General features: G+C 41.6%; 1 long non-coding RNA gene across 1 annotated transcript; it reads left to right on the forward strand.

Moving 5' to 3' along the window:
• The first annotated feature begins 298 nt into the window (after nt 1-298).
• On the forward strand, nt 299-2236 carry LOC137549632 (uncharacterized). The gene is made up of 2 exons (XR_011026838.1): nt 299-458; nt 1991-2236. It is a non-coding gene; the product is annotated as an uncharacterized lncRNA (long non-coding RNA).
• Nucleotides 2237-16320: the final 14084 nt, after the last annotated feature.

Raw genomic sequence — 16320 nt, forward strand, 5'->3', positions numbered from 1 at the left:
ACACATCCTTGAAGCGCTGATACACTCCCCCCCCCCCCCCCCAAACATTGCACAAGATGTACACTGCAATGCATTTTTCAATATGGAGACCATAATCTGACCAAATGTGGCTTATTCTAAGAAACTTCAAATGAAATGTGGCTATAAATAAACCAGTCAAAGGTATATGACACCTTTTGCAGTTGTTTCTATTGCCTGTGTTTTAATGTCCATTATCTTTTATCGCACTTAATTTAAGCCACGTACAGAATAAGCTCAGAGTCCTGCAATTGAATTTATTTTTCTAATGCAGGTAACCCCTCCCACTCATTATTTCAGCATTGCACAGCAGGAAATCAAGAAGGCTGGAGAAATAAATATCTCTCAGAATATACATTATAAAGACATACTGTAAATACTGTGCATGAGCTATCTTACCTCTCCAGATGGACCAGCCCAGAAAAACGGGTTTTGATCAGGTAAGGGTTATTCAAGCACAATTAAAAATGACAATGCATTTCTCAAGTCTCTGCCTTCTTCCTCAGGTCAATAAAGTACCTTAAAGCACAGTTCCCCAACCCCTATTATCAAGGCCCACCAACAGTACATGTTTTGCAGAAAACCACAAACATGCACAGGTGAGGTAATTAGTGTCTCAACAGAGCTAATTAACTACCTATGTGGATTTCCACACAACATGCACTGTTGGTGGGCCCTGAGGACATGTTTGGGGACCACTGCCTTGAGGAATTCAGTTTGCAGCCTGGGTGCCAAAATTCACACAGCAGGAAGCCAGTTTCTGTGGAACAACCTGTTATCAATAATCGTTTTCTTGGATGATAAAATTCAGCAACAACAACAGACAATGCAAAATACACTAGTCAAATAAAAACAAAAATAAAAATATTTTCTCACCAATACACCAGCAGTAAAAACAGTCTATTTGTAGGTATTCTCAAAACACTCCCAGTGAAGTTATGTGCACACTTTCAATAACTGTATAACTGTCACCCAAAGGGATTGGGACCTGATCCCTGGGGTGACAGTTCTATGCACAAACACATACAGAAATGTATCTCGACTACAGTAGAGAATTTCTATGAAGAAGTAGAAGAGACCATTTTACTTTGTACAACAGAGAGGCTTCTGGCGAGCATGGTAAGGAGTAAAACAATGCACTCCACTGTTGCCGTTGTTTAAAGATCTGGCATGCCAGGGCTTCAAATGAGCTTAGAGGCCACCTGTGCACATGCTGGAACAGCATCTTCTGCCAAGCTGCACCTAGCATGTCTATGAGGTATACAGCCCTGTAAAACAACTGAATTTATGTCTCTAACAAAGGAAGCTCATTGGTGTGTATGCAAAGTGAGCAGACTCAGTCCTGTTGAGCTTCTGCACAGTATGCAGGTAGCAGAAAATCTGTAGTAAGTGGGCTGCAATACATACCCTGCCTGACCACTAGGAGGCACTCAAGGCACATGCCTATGGTGCCTATGCCTAAAAAATGGCATTGCTTGGAGGTGTATTTCCAAGTAAAAAAAAAAAAAGATACACATTTTATATGTATGTATTTTACATTTTAAAATTGCTTATGATAGTGGTCTTTGTAAAAGAAAGCAGCAAGGTGGCATAGATACAGCTGTCAGAGAAATCACACCACCTATTCCCTCATCCCACATCCCACGTATACCCATGTGACTAATTAGGGAGTGTTTCAAACTCACTGGTAGTGAACAGGCAGTAGTAGGTTACTGAGGAGGAGGTAGGTACCTTAAAAATGTATTACATTTTGCAGAAACTACAATAATTTTTGCAAAACATTTATTTACAGTATAAATAATTATTTTAATATGGTATTCCATAAACACAAGTCCTTGTGGAGGTTATGATTCATGCATTTGTCTTCTGTTAGCTAAATATAACAGCTAATGTATGAATCTGCCAGAATGGCAGTTATTTATAACTAGATACTGAATCACTGCACTAAATATTTTTCTTTTGTAATCTGCAGAGACTATGCATGCGTTTGTGTGGGTTTCCTCTGAGTACTCCAGTTGCCTCCCACAGCCTAAAAACAAGCTGATTACTTGGTACTGGGGAAACTAGCCCTGGAGAGTGTCCTTGTATAACAGGATCATTAGGATGGAATCTCTATTGCAATATGAATTGTTCCATCTGCATGGTAAAACACTGAAGAATTTGTGAGCATTGTATAAATAAATAATGAGGTATGCAACATCCCTCCCCAAGGACTCAATCTCTTTACAGTCATTTCTTTCAGTAAACTCCGTAAACTGCAGTAGTGTGACATAGTATAACAAATGTGTTTCTAAAATAACAGGAATGTACAATATTAGAATGCAGAGAAATTCTGATTATCTGTTAAATCATGCAGGATTTATACCAGTCTTCTATGTTTACAAGGAGGTGTTGATAAATTTCTGGCTTTTCACCCTTCCAGATATCACAGATACCTTCTGTTTTAAGAAGACAAACCACAATAAGCACCCATGGATGAAATACAAAAATGAGTGTGGGGGCATATGGCAGCCTTAAATCTTAGTATGTAACTGTGCAAATATCAGGTGTTTGTGATTCTTAAAACAGTTTTTTGTTTTAGTGATGCTTGTTGAAATTTGCCTTCTTAAAACAGAAGGAAACTTGCAATAATTCAGCTATAAGTGAACATTTGTGGTTACCCACAATGCACCACTACTGAATATGCAAATTATCTATTTTCGCCCCTGTAAGCCAGACTAGCATTCAAAACCGCTGGTGTATAACAAGCCTATAGCTTTAAATATCACACAGCCACACCAACCCCTCATGTAGACAGCCTGTTTTGGACTTTTGGTCCTCATCAGTACATGGCAGGGATTGACATGGCTGCATGGGATAGGGCTTGGGCCAGTACAACAGAGTAACCAAGCAGCTTGGGGTGGCCCAAACCACTAGGAATGTATAAAGGGATAAAAGAGACCGAGAAGCTGTGATGGCAGATGATACAAAATTGTGCAGAATCATCAACTCTCAGGAAGATAGTGTCATATTGCAACAGGATCTGGATAGGATGGCTATATGGGCACATACATGGCAGATGAATTTCAATGTTGACAAATGTAAAGTCATGCATTTTGGTCGTACCAATGGTCTAGCACCATACAAAATAAATGGGATACAGTTGGGAACATCAAACTTGGAGAAGGACTTAGGAGTACTCATCGACAACAAGTTAAATAATCGTACTCAATGCCAAGCCGCTGCAGCTAAAGCGAACAAAATTTTGGGATGCATTAAAAGGGAAATAAAAACTCGAGATGCTAGCATAATATTGCCCCTGTTTAACTCTCTAGTAAGGCCACATCTGGAATATGGAATTCAGTTCTGGGCACCACATTACAAAAAAGATATTGCAGTTTTAGAGCAGGTGCAGAGACGAGCTACAAAATTGATACGTGGGATGGAAGGTCTCGCTTACCAAGAAAGGTTAGATAAACTGGGTTTATTTAGTCTAGAGAAAAGACGCCTTAGAGGAGATCTAATTAACATGTATAAATACATTAGAGGGCAATATAATAGCTTGGCGGATGAGCTTTTTGTCCCTAGGCCTTCTCAAAGGACTAGAGGACATGAGCTGCGCATGGAGGAAAAACGTTTTAGCCATTTATTTAGGAAAGGGTTCTTTACAGTAAGAGTGGTTAAGATGTGGAATGCATTGCCACAGGAAGTCGTTATGGCAAACTCTATACCTGCATTTAAAGGGGGCTTAGATGCTTTCCTTGCGTTGAAAGACATCCATGGCTACAATTACTAGGTTATGCCTAATGATGTTGATCCAGGGATTTTATCTGATTGCCATCTGGAGTCGGGAAGGAATTTTTCCCATTTGGGGCTAATTGGACCATGCCTGGTGGGGTTTTTTTCGCCTTCCTCTGGATCAACAGGGGTATGTGGGGGACGGGCTGGAGTTGTACTTTGTACTGGTTGAACTCGATGGACGTATGTCTTTTTTCAGCCAAAATAACTATGTAACTATGTAACTATGTAACAAGCAAGTTTCACATTGTTGGAGTTACAAGCCGTCATGAGGTTTTTGTTTCTCCAGAGCAAGTCAGCAAAGGACAATCACACTGAGATTTCTAAACACTGAGTGAGAAGTGTTCTTTCTACAGCACTGTCAAAATCTGAATATCTTGTTTTAAAACTGGGCATTGCACCATTGACGATGAGCCATGCAGTTAAAGGAATGGCACCACAATGGGTCTCCACGGCCAAAGAAGTTCTGTACCCAAAAATCAGCCAAACAAAGTAGTGGTGTCCAGTTTTGAGGACACAGGTGGTATTCTGTTGGTGGACTACCTCCTTCGGGACTCGAATATCACCAGACAGTATAATACTAATCGTCTGGACCAGCTGAAGGAGGCAATTAAGACACAATGTTGTGGAAAGTTGACTAAAGGAATCATTTCTGAAGGACAATACACCTGCACACACATTCAAAATTATAGCTGCCGGGTTTTCGATTGATCCATCTTCTTTCCCTACTCTCTTGTTCTGGCCTCTTCAGACTATTATCTGTTCCTAAGCTGGAATAAACACCTGAAAGATGTTTTTGATGCATCAAATTAAAGACAAGCATGTTAACGGCAAATGCTATAAAACCATTTCCAAGAAGCTTGATGCCTCTGGGACTACAGTTGTGAATTTTATTAATGAATTTAGAGTCCACAATACTTTAGCCAACTTCCATAAAGAAACCCCGTAATAGGCAGAAGGATAATGAGAATGGTAGAAAAAAAAACGGCGCACAGTTTCCAAAAAGAAACAAGCTAAACTTCAATGTCGAGGTCCATCATTGTCTGATTGCAACATCCATCCTTTTGCAGTCAATGCAGATTGAAAAGCCACATAATTTATGGTGGTCCAAGAGTTGATAAGCAGCTAGGAGTAGATGGGCAGGAGTACCTCTTCCCAGTACATGTTCGTACGCTGTGGTCACGGTGTCTGAAAAGAAAGCCCCAGGTAGTATGCATAAGGTGATTACTGGGAATTCAAACTTACAGATTCCTGCTGCAAGGGCAAGCTGTGTTAGATCATACTGGCTGGTTGTAGAGCAAATGATGCAGTACCTTTCCTCTATTCTGACTAAAAGACTGGGCGAGGTCATCTATACATTTATAAAAACAAATGAGCTCCACTCTGATTTGCTTACTGTGCTGGGCACCACGCAACAGTGTCCTTAGCCAAATCCACTCCTCCACTCTACTTGCTGGTTGTGTATTGTTCAATAAACAGGCTTTATAAACAGGCTTTATGGAGGATGAGCTAGTTGCTGGCATATACTGTATCTTCCATATGTATAGTGGAGGCCATTTCCCATCCTTCCTGACTCCCCACCGAACCTTTACTGTCCCACTGTACAAATGGCTGGCAGCAGCACCGGCCAGTCAGGAGAGCTAATGGGTCAGAGGACAGACTGACATTCATAGAAATTAAGCAATAAATTCCAGCCTCTACAGCTGATTCTAGGGAACAAATAGACCCTTGATTCTCCCCCCCCCCCCCCTTGTTCTTTCTCTTACTTTGCTGCTTTGCAAAAATATTTATATAGTAATATATACAGGTCAAGCCTCATTCACTTCCTTTGTGTTACAGGTATAGTCACAGTACAAATAAAGGTCTTAGTTCTATGTATTTCTGGTTGCTGCTGTCAGTACCTTTGGCTTGATACATATTAAAGAACATATATTTAGACACTGTAGTGTTCATACCTCTGACCCCTAAAAATGGCACTGTTATAATTGTTTAAATGCTTGCCGACCACGTCACGCCGATGGGCGTGGCTGCGGCGGCAGCCCCAGGACCGCCTAAGTCCTGGGGCTTCATTTTGCAGGAGATTGCGCGCGCATCTCCTGCTTCGTAGGCGGAGATCAGCTCCGCCTTCAGTCTCCCAGCGATGTTCGCCGCTCGGAGACTATTAGACAGCGAATACAGTGTATAGTGCTGCGATCTACGTGTGACACGGCTGTCCACTGCTAAGTCTCGGCGGTGATCAGCTGTATAGGGCTGAAGCCTATGACAGCCGATCACAGTGATTGGCTGGCGGGGGAGGGAGGGTTTAAAAAAAAAAAAAAAAAGCAAATTTATTTAAAAATAAATTAAAAAAATATTTACCTAAAAAACAAAAAGCAAACACTGGGGGAGCTTTCAGATCCCACCAACAGAGAGCTCTGTTGGTGGGGAGAAAAGATGTTGTGCGGCTGCAGCTGGCCTTAAACCTGCAGTGGCCTATTTGACAAAAAATGGCCTGGTCTTTAGGGGGTAAAGCCTGTGGTCCTAAAGTGGTTAAGGAGTAAGATTATCTAGACTCTTGTGGATCATTGGTTCCTGTTTCTGCCTGCCTGGCTGGTGACACTTAGAAAAGCCACTGCATCATGTAGAAAGCTGCTAAAACCTGTAAATAAACCTAGTTCCAGTTATTCTGCAGTCTGCACCCATGACTACTGAACACAAGACACAAGGGGCCACATTCATGAAAGGCCAATAAATTTACCCTCTTCACACAGCGATCATCAATTTTACTGGTATTTTTGCAACTCACAAGAATAGTGTACCTTACACTAGCAACATGTAGGTAATGCCAATTGCACTACCTTCGCAACATGTGCTACATTTCTTGCAAATACAGTAAAATTGACTAATGCTGTGTTAGCACAGTAACTTTACTGGCCTTTCATGAATATGCTACATTATTGGGGGGCAAAATCTCTGCGTACATCTCATTGCTGCTGCCACTTTTCATGGGCCTCTGACTGCATGCAGATTTAATGTAAACATTTTTTTCCCAGTTATTGGAGGCACAATTTATACTTGTTTATGGCTGCTGCTTAAACTTGTTAAAGCACTTCTGCTGACAGACATTTTAGCTTGCAAATATGTATACTGGTTATTGGGTTTATGTTTAAAACAATGTGAAGTTCTGCTGGTGATATCTTACTGATTACACCATTGTCTTCTTATTTAAAATTGAGTTAATCTTTTACTCTGAAGTCTAGTTATGGTTCACATATTTTTGATTGTGCCCCTGGTGCTGTCTGCTGCTTATGCTAGATGTCTTTCAGCTGACAAAACCTGCAAAAACATCTTTTTAAAGAGACACTGAAGCGAAAAAAAAAAATATGATATAGTGAATTGGTTGTGTACTATGAATAATTACTAGAAGATTAGCAGCAAAGAAAATATTTTAATACTTTTATTTTCAGGTATATAGTGTTTTTTCTAACATTGCATCATTCTATAATATGTGTAGATTACACAACACTCAGCATTCAAAATGAGTCTTTCAGAGCAGTCTGTGAAGTAATGACCTCTCCTCTAGCAGAGGAAAAGTAAATAGTCCAGGAACAGTTGAGATAATAAAAGTCAGATAACAGCCCTCTCCACGATTAACTTAGTCGGAGAGCTTAATGGCTTGTTTGCATAGAGATAACAACTGGAGTTTCTCAACTCTTCCTGTACTGGAAACAATTAGACTGATGTATCTGATCTTAATGTTTTATTTCTTAGCTGTGCTACACATACAAATCATAATATCATATTTTTTTTTTCACTTCAGTGTCTCTTTACCTATGCTGTACTTGTGAGGGCTGAGTCAATATTCCGTTCAGCACAGCCTAGACTATAATTGTGTGTTTGCTAAAAAACGGTTATGTTCACTAATTAATCACAAATGTATTGGCAAATGTCTGTCTACATTGGACTAGTAGTAGGTGACATCTTTGCAGATGCTGCTTATATTGGCATTTTAATAATTTCTTCCTTCCTAAATGTTCATAGAATATTTGTTTACACTATGCTTGTTTAAGTCATGTAAATTTTGAACATAAAGGCTTACAGCTAATACCTTTAAGGACTCTTTTATACTGCAAATCACAATTGCAAGTGCGATTTCTTTGCAATTTTTACAATGTGATTTTGTTGTAAATTTATGCAGTTACATTTTACGATTTTGACTGGATGCTAGAAATACAAGTAAGGAAGCAAGGAAATGCAGAAAAATTGCTGCATGCAGGACTTTTGTCATCAGGCAAAATCTGACTGCACTAGAATAAAAAGTTTCCTGTGATTTTCATTATTTTGCTGATGTCCTTGCATTTTGCAATTTCCTTGTGATTGGAAAACAGAGCAAAATCACGTGCAATATAATACAGCCCTAATGGTTATGTAATTTAAAGGGAACCTAAACTAAGAAGGATACAGATTTTTCCTTTTAAAATAATAGCAGTTACTGGACTCTTCTGCTGATCCTGTATCTCAAATACTTTTATCTACAGCCCCTCAACAAGCATGCAGATCAGGTGCTCTGACTGAAGTCAGACTGGATTAGCTGCATGCTTGTTTCAGGTGTGTAATTCAGCCACCATACAGCCAAAGAGATCAACAGGACTGCCAAGCAACTGGTATTGTTTTAAAGATAACATCCATATCCCTCTCAGTTAAGGTTCCCTTTAACTAATTCATGTGTTACAGACTTGGGGGTGTCAAAGCAATCTGAGCTGCTGCCTCTCTCAGCCTATAAGGCACCAGGAAATCATTCTTAAGAATTGTTGCTGTGGATTTAAAACCACTTAAAAGACAAGTTCCTGTCAGGGCCACCAGGAATCTACTAAAAAAGAAAAAATTGTATGTGACAGATTTCTGACAGAGACCTTCAACTGTACAATGAAATCTCTCCTCATGGTGTTTATTATTGAGAAGCTAATGTAAATGGCATACGTGGGCACATTTAACCAAATATGTGCTACCAAGGGCTTACCTGAGGTTCTACCAAAGCCTTTTTCCAACATTTTTGTTTACTGCTTTTAATAGTCTTTTAACAATCTCTTCTTACATACGGAAATGTTTCAAGAGTGCAGTTGTGGGACCTATCACATCCTGAGACTTCATACAGCCTGTACCAACTATTGCCAAATCTCCTCTTCTTGCTGTTCTTTCTCCAGATACTTACTGTATTTTTTAGACTATAAGACTCACCTTTTCTCCCCCAAAAGTAGGGAAAAAGTCACTCGATCTTATAGTCCAAATGCAGGGAGTTCCTGACTTGTGAACGCCTGCCAATACGAACCTCCAGCCCGCCACAGTGTTGGGGACTCCCTGTATCATGCTCATGCAGAGGAGGACACAGGGGGACAAACGGTGGACACAGTAAGGCACGAAGGGGCATAGAGGAGGATACAAGGAGGACAGAGGCAGACACATGAGGAACACAGGAGGACACAAGGGGGACAGGGGCAGACACAGGGAGACACAGGAGGTACAAAGTGGGCATAATCCACAAGATGCCCCTTCACCATGGATGCACCAGGTTTAGTATATATTTTTCCCCTAAGTTTTGTCCTCTAAACCTAGGTGCATCTTATGGTCAGGAGCTATGGTATAGTTTGAAAAATACGGTATACCTTGCCATGCAAGGCCCTGATGCTCCCAGTACTGATCAATTTGTTTGCTGCTCTTTCTAGAGAAATGTATTTACAGTAGGATGATCTATACTGTGTGCTGATTTGCCAGAATTTATGAAGATCTCTGTTGATTTCTTTGCCTGCTGATCTATACCTAGTTAATGTTTTTCACTGAAGTTGTAGGGCTTTACAATCCTAACATTAGGGATGGTTGAAAAATTTCAGTAGAAAACAATTTCCGAGTTTCCAATCTGAAACTGGGCTTACTGCAGCAATAATCTGAAATCGGTATTACCAGAACTGGGAAATTTCAGCCCAATCACAGAGTTTGGAAGCATTGGACCAATCGGAGAATGCAGAATTTTTCTGTGGATATCTGAATACCGCAGAAATTTTAGACTAATCACAAGACTCGGTAAAACTCGGTAATATTAGAGTCTTATGATTGGTCTAAAATTTTGATGGTACTCCGAGTTCTGTGGTATACTACTGCATTCTCTGATTAGCCCATTACTACCAAGTATTTCTGAATTTCGAGTGTTGTGATTGGACTAAACTCAGAAATTTGAGGCAAATCACAGGACTTGGAAATACTTGGTAGTATTGAACCAATCAGAGAATGTAGAGGTTTACCTTGGATATCAGAATACCTCAGACATTTCTGACCAATCACAAGACTCAGATTTTAGAGTCTTGGGATTGGCCTAAAATTTCAACAGTATTCAAATTTACACGGAAAACTCCTGCAGTCTGTGATTGGTGCAATGCTTCCAACTCAGAAGTATTTTGCCAATCAGAGAATTTGGTAGTGTCTCAAGGATGTCCGAATAATAGCCGACATCTGAAAAATATAACAGATTCTGAAAAACTACTTTTTTTACACTGTAGAAAAAAAGAGAACTTACAGTTTTGTACACAGTAGAGAGGAATAGCAGCGCATCTAAAGCCAAGCCACATCTGACAGACACTATCTGCATAGAGCTGCAGAGCCTCTTAAAGAACAAGCGACACCCATGCTAACCTACAAATAAAAAACGCATATATAGGTAGATAAATACTACTTCTACTTACATAACAGATGTATTGTGCTATCCACGTAATGATTCCTGTGAATTGTATAAAGGAAAAGCAGAAAATCCTATTCTAAGCAGTGGCCATTTTACCAAGCTAATGCTGACATCATATCCTCCCTGACTCTTGTTTTCCCCCCTCCCTTCTTTTGCTCATTGTGTATTCATTAGCTGCCCCCCTCCCAGAGTCTTTTTTTTATTTACACATCCAATCACTGGGTCACCTCAGCCTTGCTTGTGAACACAAGTGATCAGTGGGTGTTTCTGATAAGCAGCTAGTCAGGGAAATAAAAGGAAGAGGAGGAATATATTATAGATAAAAAGAACTCCCAGCATTCAAAAGAACTCCCAGCATTCAACTTTTTGGCACTGTTTGGCACTAGGACCAGTGCTCCTAAAGTATGTGATAACTCCAAACGATAACAGCAAAAAAAGTTTTGAATGCAGGATTAGCATCTTTATCACTTAATACACTCATACCAGTTGCTGTTGAAATGTGATTTTTATGGTGACAATACCGCTTTAAAGACACAACTGCACTCATTACAGCTGAGACAGGTACTAAACACCTATTGGAGGATGTTTGCTTCCAAAATAATTTGCATGCAAAGGATTTTGTACTGGACCCATCCATGGCTATGAGGTCATCCTGTTAGAAGGGACCCTAGCGGCCAGCCATTAAAATGGAGGCAGGGGTGCAGTGTGAACCGTGCACGACCCTAACCTCTGTTTAAAATAGACCCCAAAAAAATGACCTGCAAACATAAATGCTAACATATGGTTCCTTCCATCATCACAGAATGACCTCCAAAATTATCCTCCATTAGGTGTTTAGCACCTATCTCAGCTGTAATGAGTGCACTTGTGTCCATAAGAGGCCCTGCAGCTCTATGCAGATAGTGCAACTTTAAAAAAAAAATATCTTAACAAAAATGGCAAAAGAACCTTTCTGGGTAAATAGGTGTTAGAAATTCACATTTCGGTGGAAATTATCAGAATCTGCATTTTCAGAAATCTAAATTTCTGAGGACTTGGAAACTGCCATTTCCGACCAGCCCCCCTAACATCCTTCTAATAACTGAAGAAGCATCTCTGCCTACCGCTGTTGTGGTGTTTATACAACTGGCCTGTAGATGGCACGGTGCTACTTGCATTGCTGATATGATGATTTGTACTGCTGTGTGTTGTCGGTTCCTGTTTATTCATGCATGAGACATGGAGGAAAGTAAATCTTTATGTAGAGAGCTGCTGAAGCCTGTAGATAAACCTAGTTCCAGTTACTCTTCATCCCTGACTACTCAACACAACAGTTGTTTCTCAGAATGTTTAGCCAAATTAAGGTTGCAGGGCAATGCCTAGTTAATGCAAGGTGATGCCTATGCCTTTTGTTATAGAAGGATAATTAGGGCCCTCCCCTGGGTGTCTAAACAACCACTGGCAGATGTGCTCCCCTTATGGGATCAAATTTTCCGGTCCTGCAATCTCTCATCCATCCCTAGCCCTTTGACACCTTTGCTAGACAACGCATAATTTCAGGCTGGAGGGGAGTCCCCTCAGTGCTAGGTCAAACGCGAGAAAACTGGCCCCTATTGCGACATTATACTAACGTTCAGGGACTTTTAGACATGAAAGACTGGCCAATCCAAACTCCCAATTATAAACCAAACTGGCTAGCAAAATGCCAGCTCATAGAATTCTACAATCATACGCATCCCAAAACGGCTGTACACAGAGCATTCACCCCTTTTGAGAACCTCTGTGCACAATCCGACAGTGTCGCATACCCTATCTAAAATCCATGGCATTCTCATTACCCAATTTACAGACACAACTCTTCTCAGAATCACTGACAAATGAGATCGTGATTTGGGCTCTCCCCTCCCTGCTGAATCATGGGGAAATGCTTTCATATTCTCTCTAAGTGGTACAGAGACCCATCTAGGCTTCATCGTTTTAATGCAGATACTGTTGTCACGTGTTGGCGATGTGAACAAGAAGTGAAGATTTATATTCATGTTTGGTGGAGCTGTCCCACTATCGAACCATTTTGGCAGGCAGTGTTCAGCTTACATAAGGCACTATACCTGTGAGACCTACCTCAACGCACGAAACAGCCCTATTATCCACTTTCCCTGGCTCAATTTCCTCAGTTAAGACATCTATCTTTAGATTTGTACTAACTGCTGCCAGAACTCTCATAGCACGTAGCATGGAACTAGAGGTACACGAACACCCCCACTTGTTTAGATTTCTTTATCCAGATTAAAAAACTAATGATAATGGACGACCTGATGTTATCTGTAAAGAAGAAATTTGTTCATAGATGGGCCATCTAGGAAGATTTTAGGGCCTTAGATGCCGCACGAGCCTACCTCTCCTGATGATCACCCCTTATTTTTTCCTTCCATTTTTGTTACTTTGAACGGAACCAAACTTAGGCTGGGGAGATCTGAACTAATCCCTAAAGTGGTTAGACTGAAAAATCTCACCCTGAACACTGCACCCCCTGCTTTTCCTTTTCCATTTTCTTTTTTTCTTTTTGGGCTTCATTCTATGACAGTGTCACCCCAAAATGCATATCAATATATGGTTTGACAGCTATTTTTTCATAATTCTCCCTTCTTTCCCTATCTCCTTCTGGCCGCTTTGTCTTTCTTTCTTCTTCCTGTTCTTCCTCCCCTTTTAGCTTCCTTTACTATTTATCTTTTTCTTCCTTCTTTCTGAATGGCTTGACTGTTCTATTATTTGTGTAAATTTCAAAGCCATAATTGATTGATTATAATTTAATATTATATGATGCTGGATGTAACGACAATCGAGAAACCACTTCTTTTGCAACCATGTCTAGCCTCTTGTGGTGTGGACGGTTCCCACATGTGTTAAGTCTACTGTGGATTTGTTGCTACCCAGTTTGACTGTTTTGTCCTCTCATGTCCTTTGATTCTTCGCACTGTTTCTAAATCTTTTATAAGCTCTCAATAAAAAGTTATTATTGAAAAAGGATAATTAGGGTTCAGTTCAGGAAACTCGAAAGCTTTAGCAGATATCCGAATGCTTTTCCTTTATTGCAAAAATACAAAAGGCAAAATTCAATCAATATTTCTTTGATATAAACCACATGATTTGGTCTAGTTAATAGTTTGGAACAAATATAGGCAAAAACACTAGTCCATATTCAGCCAATGACGGTTCTCCATCAGACCTGTATATCAATTCACCAGTTTCCAATAAGTAAGGATTACATTTAGGATGAATACACTAATACCATCCTCTGGCCAGGGATCCAAACCACCATGCTAGAGAGCAAACTTTGCTGCCTGTAAACATGCCTCTGCCTGCTGGTCTTCATATTAAACATTTTGATAATTGTAGCTGTGGCATTGTCTCATATAGTTGCTGCATTTGTCAGCAATTGTAGGGCCATTTTTATCCAGAGGTCCTGCATCTTAATTGTGACAGATTTCATAAGCAAACACTTATTACCATATTGTTTTTTATAACTGAAACTCTGGTACTTTTTCCATGCAGTTATCCTGATCAGGGGTGCTCATCCGGATTCCGGATATCCGGGAAACCTGGATATCCGACCTTTTTTCAGCTATCCGACTTCTGATCCGGATTCCGGATACCTGGGCAAATCCGGATAGCTATCTGCGGATAGTTGGCTGGGCTATGAGGATATCTGCAGATACCGCGGATATCCACAGATATCTGACCATTGAAATACTGTAAGATCTCCAGGACGTCCTGGGAGCCAATCAGAGGGCTCCCAGCAGAAGCCCCAGCAACCAATCACAGTGGGGAACCCTGGCCAGCCCCACCTGATCTCATTGAGCCAATCAGAGGGCTCCCAGCCTAAACCCTGGCACCCAATCACAGAAAGGAAAACTGGCCAACCCCCTGTATAATAATGAGGGCTGCCATGATGAGACAGATCATTCTAGCTTGCTGAATGCTCATTGAGAGACATGCTCCAGTACTGATGGCCTAGTAGCAAGGGCTGCCTGTACACAGTTATAAACCTAAAGCTGTTCAGTGATTAACCCCTTCACTATCACTACACTATTGTTAAATTGTTAATTAGCTTGATTTCATTGTGTGACAGACAGTCAGAGTGTGTGGTGTGCTCCAGTGCTGCAGGCAGCTGCTATGTGTTTGTGTGTGTGCTGTGCACAGACCAAGCCAGCTGCTGCCTGCTGGTCAGCTATTAGCCTTAGCTAGCTACAGTTTAGGTTAGGGATTAGGGAATAGGAACACGTGCAAAGTGCCACATGCAAAGTGCCAAGCGCAAAGTGCCATGTGCAAACACGTGCAAAGTGCAAAGTGCCACATGCAAAGTGCCATGTGCAAACACGTGCATAGTGCCACGTGCAAAGTGCCAAGCACACAGTGCAAAGTGCCAAGCGCACAGTGCAAAGTGCCAAGCACAAAGTGCAAAGTGCCATGTGCAAACACGTGCAAAGTGCAAAGTGCCACGTGCAAAGTGCCAAGTGCAAAGTGCCACATGCAAACACGTGCAAAGTGCCACGTACAAACACGTGCAAAGTGCCTGCTGGCCAGCTATTAGCCTTAGCTAGCTACAGTTTAGGTTAGGTTAGGGAAAGTGCCACGTGCAAAGTGCCGCATGCAAAGTGCCACGTGCAAAGTGCCGCGTGCAAAGTGCCTGCTGGCCAGCTATTAGCCTTAGCTAGCTACAGTTTAGGTTAGGTTAGGGAAAGTGCCACGTGCAAAGTGCCGCATGCAAAGTGCAAAGTGCCACGTGCAAAGTGCCGCGTGCAAAGTGCCACTTTGCACGTGGCACGTTGCACTTTGCACGTGGCACGTTGCACTTTGCACGTGGCACTTTACACTTTGCACATGTTTGCACGTGGCACTTTGCATGTGTTTGCACGTGGCACGTGGCACTTTGCATGTGGCACTTTGCACGTAGCCCTTTGCACATGTTTGCACGTGGCACTTTGCACATGGCACTTTGCGCTTTGCACGTGTTTGCACGTGGCACTTTGCTCTTTGCACATGGAACTTTGCACGTGGCACTTTGCACGTGGCACTTTGCACTTTGCATTTGGCACTTTGCACGTGGCACTTTGCACGTGGCACTTTGCACTTTGCACGTGTTTGCACTTGGCACTTTGCACTTTGCACGTGTTTGCACGTGGCACTTTGCACGTGGCACTTTGCACTTTGCACGTGGCACTTTGCACTTTGCACGTGTTTGTACGTGGCACTTTGCACTTTGCATGTGGCACTTTGCACGCGGCACTTTGCACTTTGCACGTGTTTGTACGTGCCACTTTGCACTTTGCATGTGGCACTTTGCACGCGGCACTTTGCACTTTGCACGTGGCACTTTGCACGTGTTTGCACGTGGCACTTTACACTTTGCACATGTTTGCACTTGGCACTTTGCACTTTGCACGTGTTTGCACGTGGCACTTTGCACGTGGCACTTTGCACTTTGCACGTGGCACTTTGCACTTTGCACGTGTTTGTACGTGGCACTTTGCACGTGGCACTTTGCACGCGGCACTTTGCACTTTGCACGTGTTTGCACTTGGCACTTTGCACGTGTTTGCATGTGGCACTTTGCACGTGGCATTTTGCACTTTGCACTTTGCACTTTGGACACAATGTGGGCTGCACGACCGCTGTCTGGAACCTAGGCCTGATGTTAATTGACAGCCATTTTTTTTGGGGGGGGGGTGAATTTTAAGTCCCTACATCATCAATTAGTGTTCCCCTTTAAAAAATAATGATGCTACATGGCTCATTGACCCTAAAAAAAACATTTTTAAAGCAATTTAAAGGGCGCT

Source organism: Hyperolius riggenbachi, chromosome 1 (assembly GCF_040937935.1).
Source record: "Hyperolius riggenbachi isolate aHypRig1 chromosome 1, aHypRig1.pri, whole genome shotgun sequence".
Lineage (NCBI taxonomy): Eukaryota > Metazoa > Chordata > Amphibia > Anura > Hyperoliidae > Hyperolius > Hyperolius riggenbachi.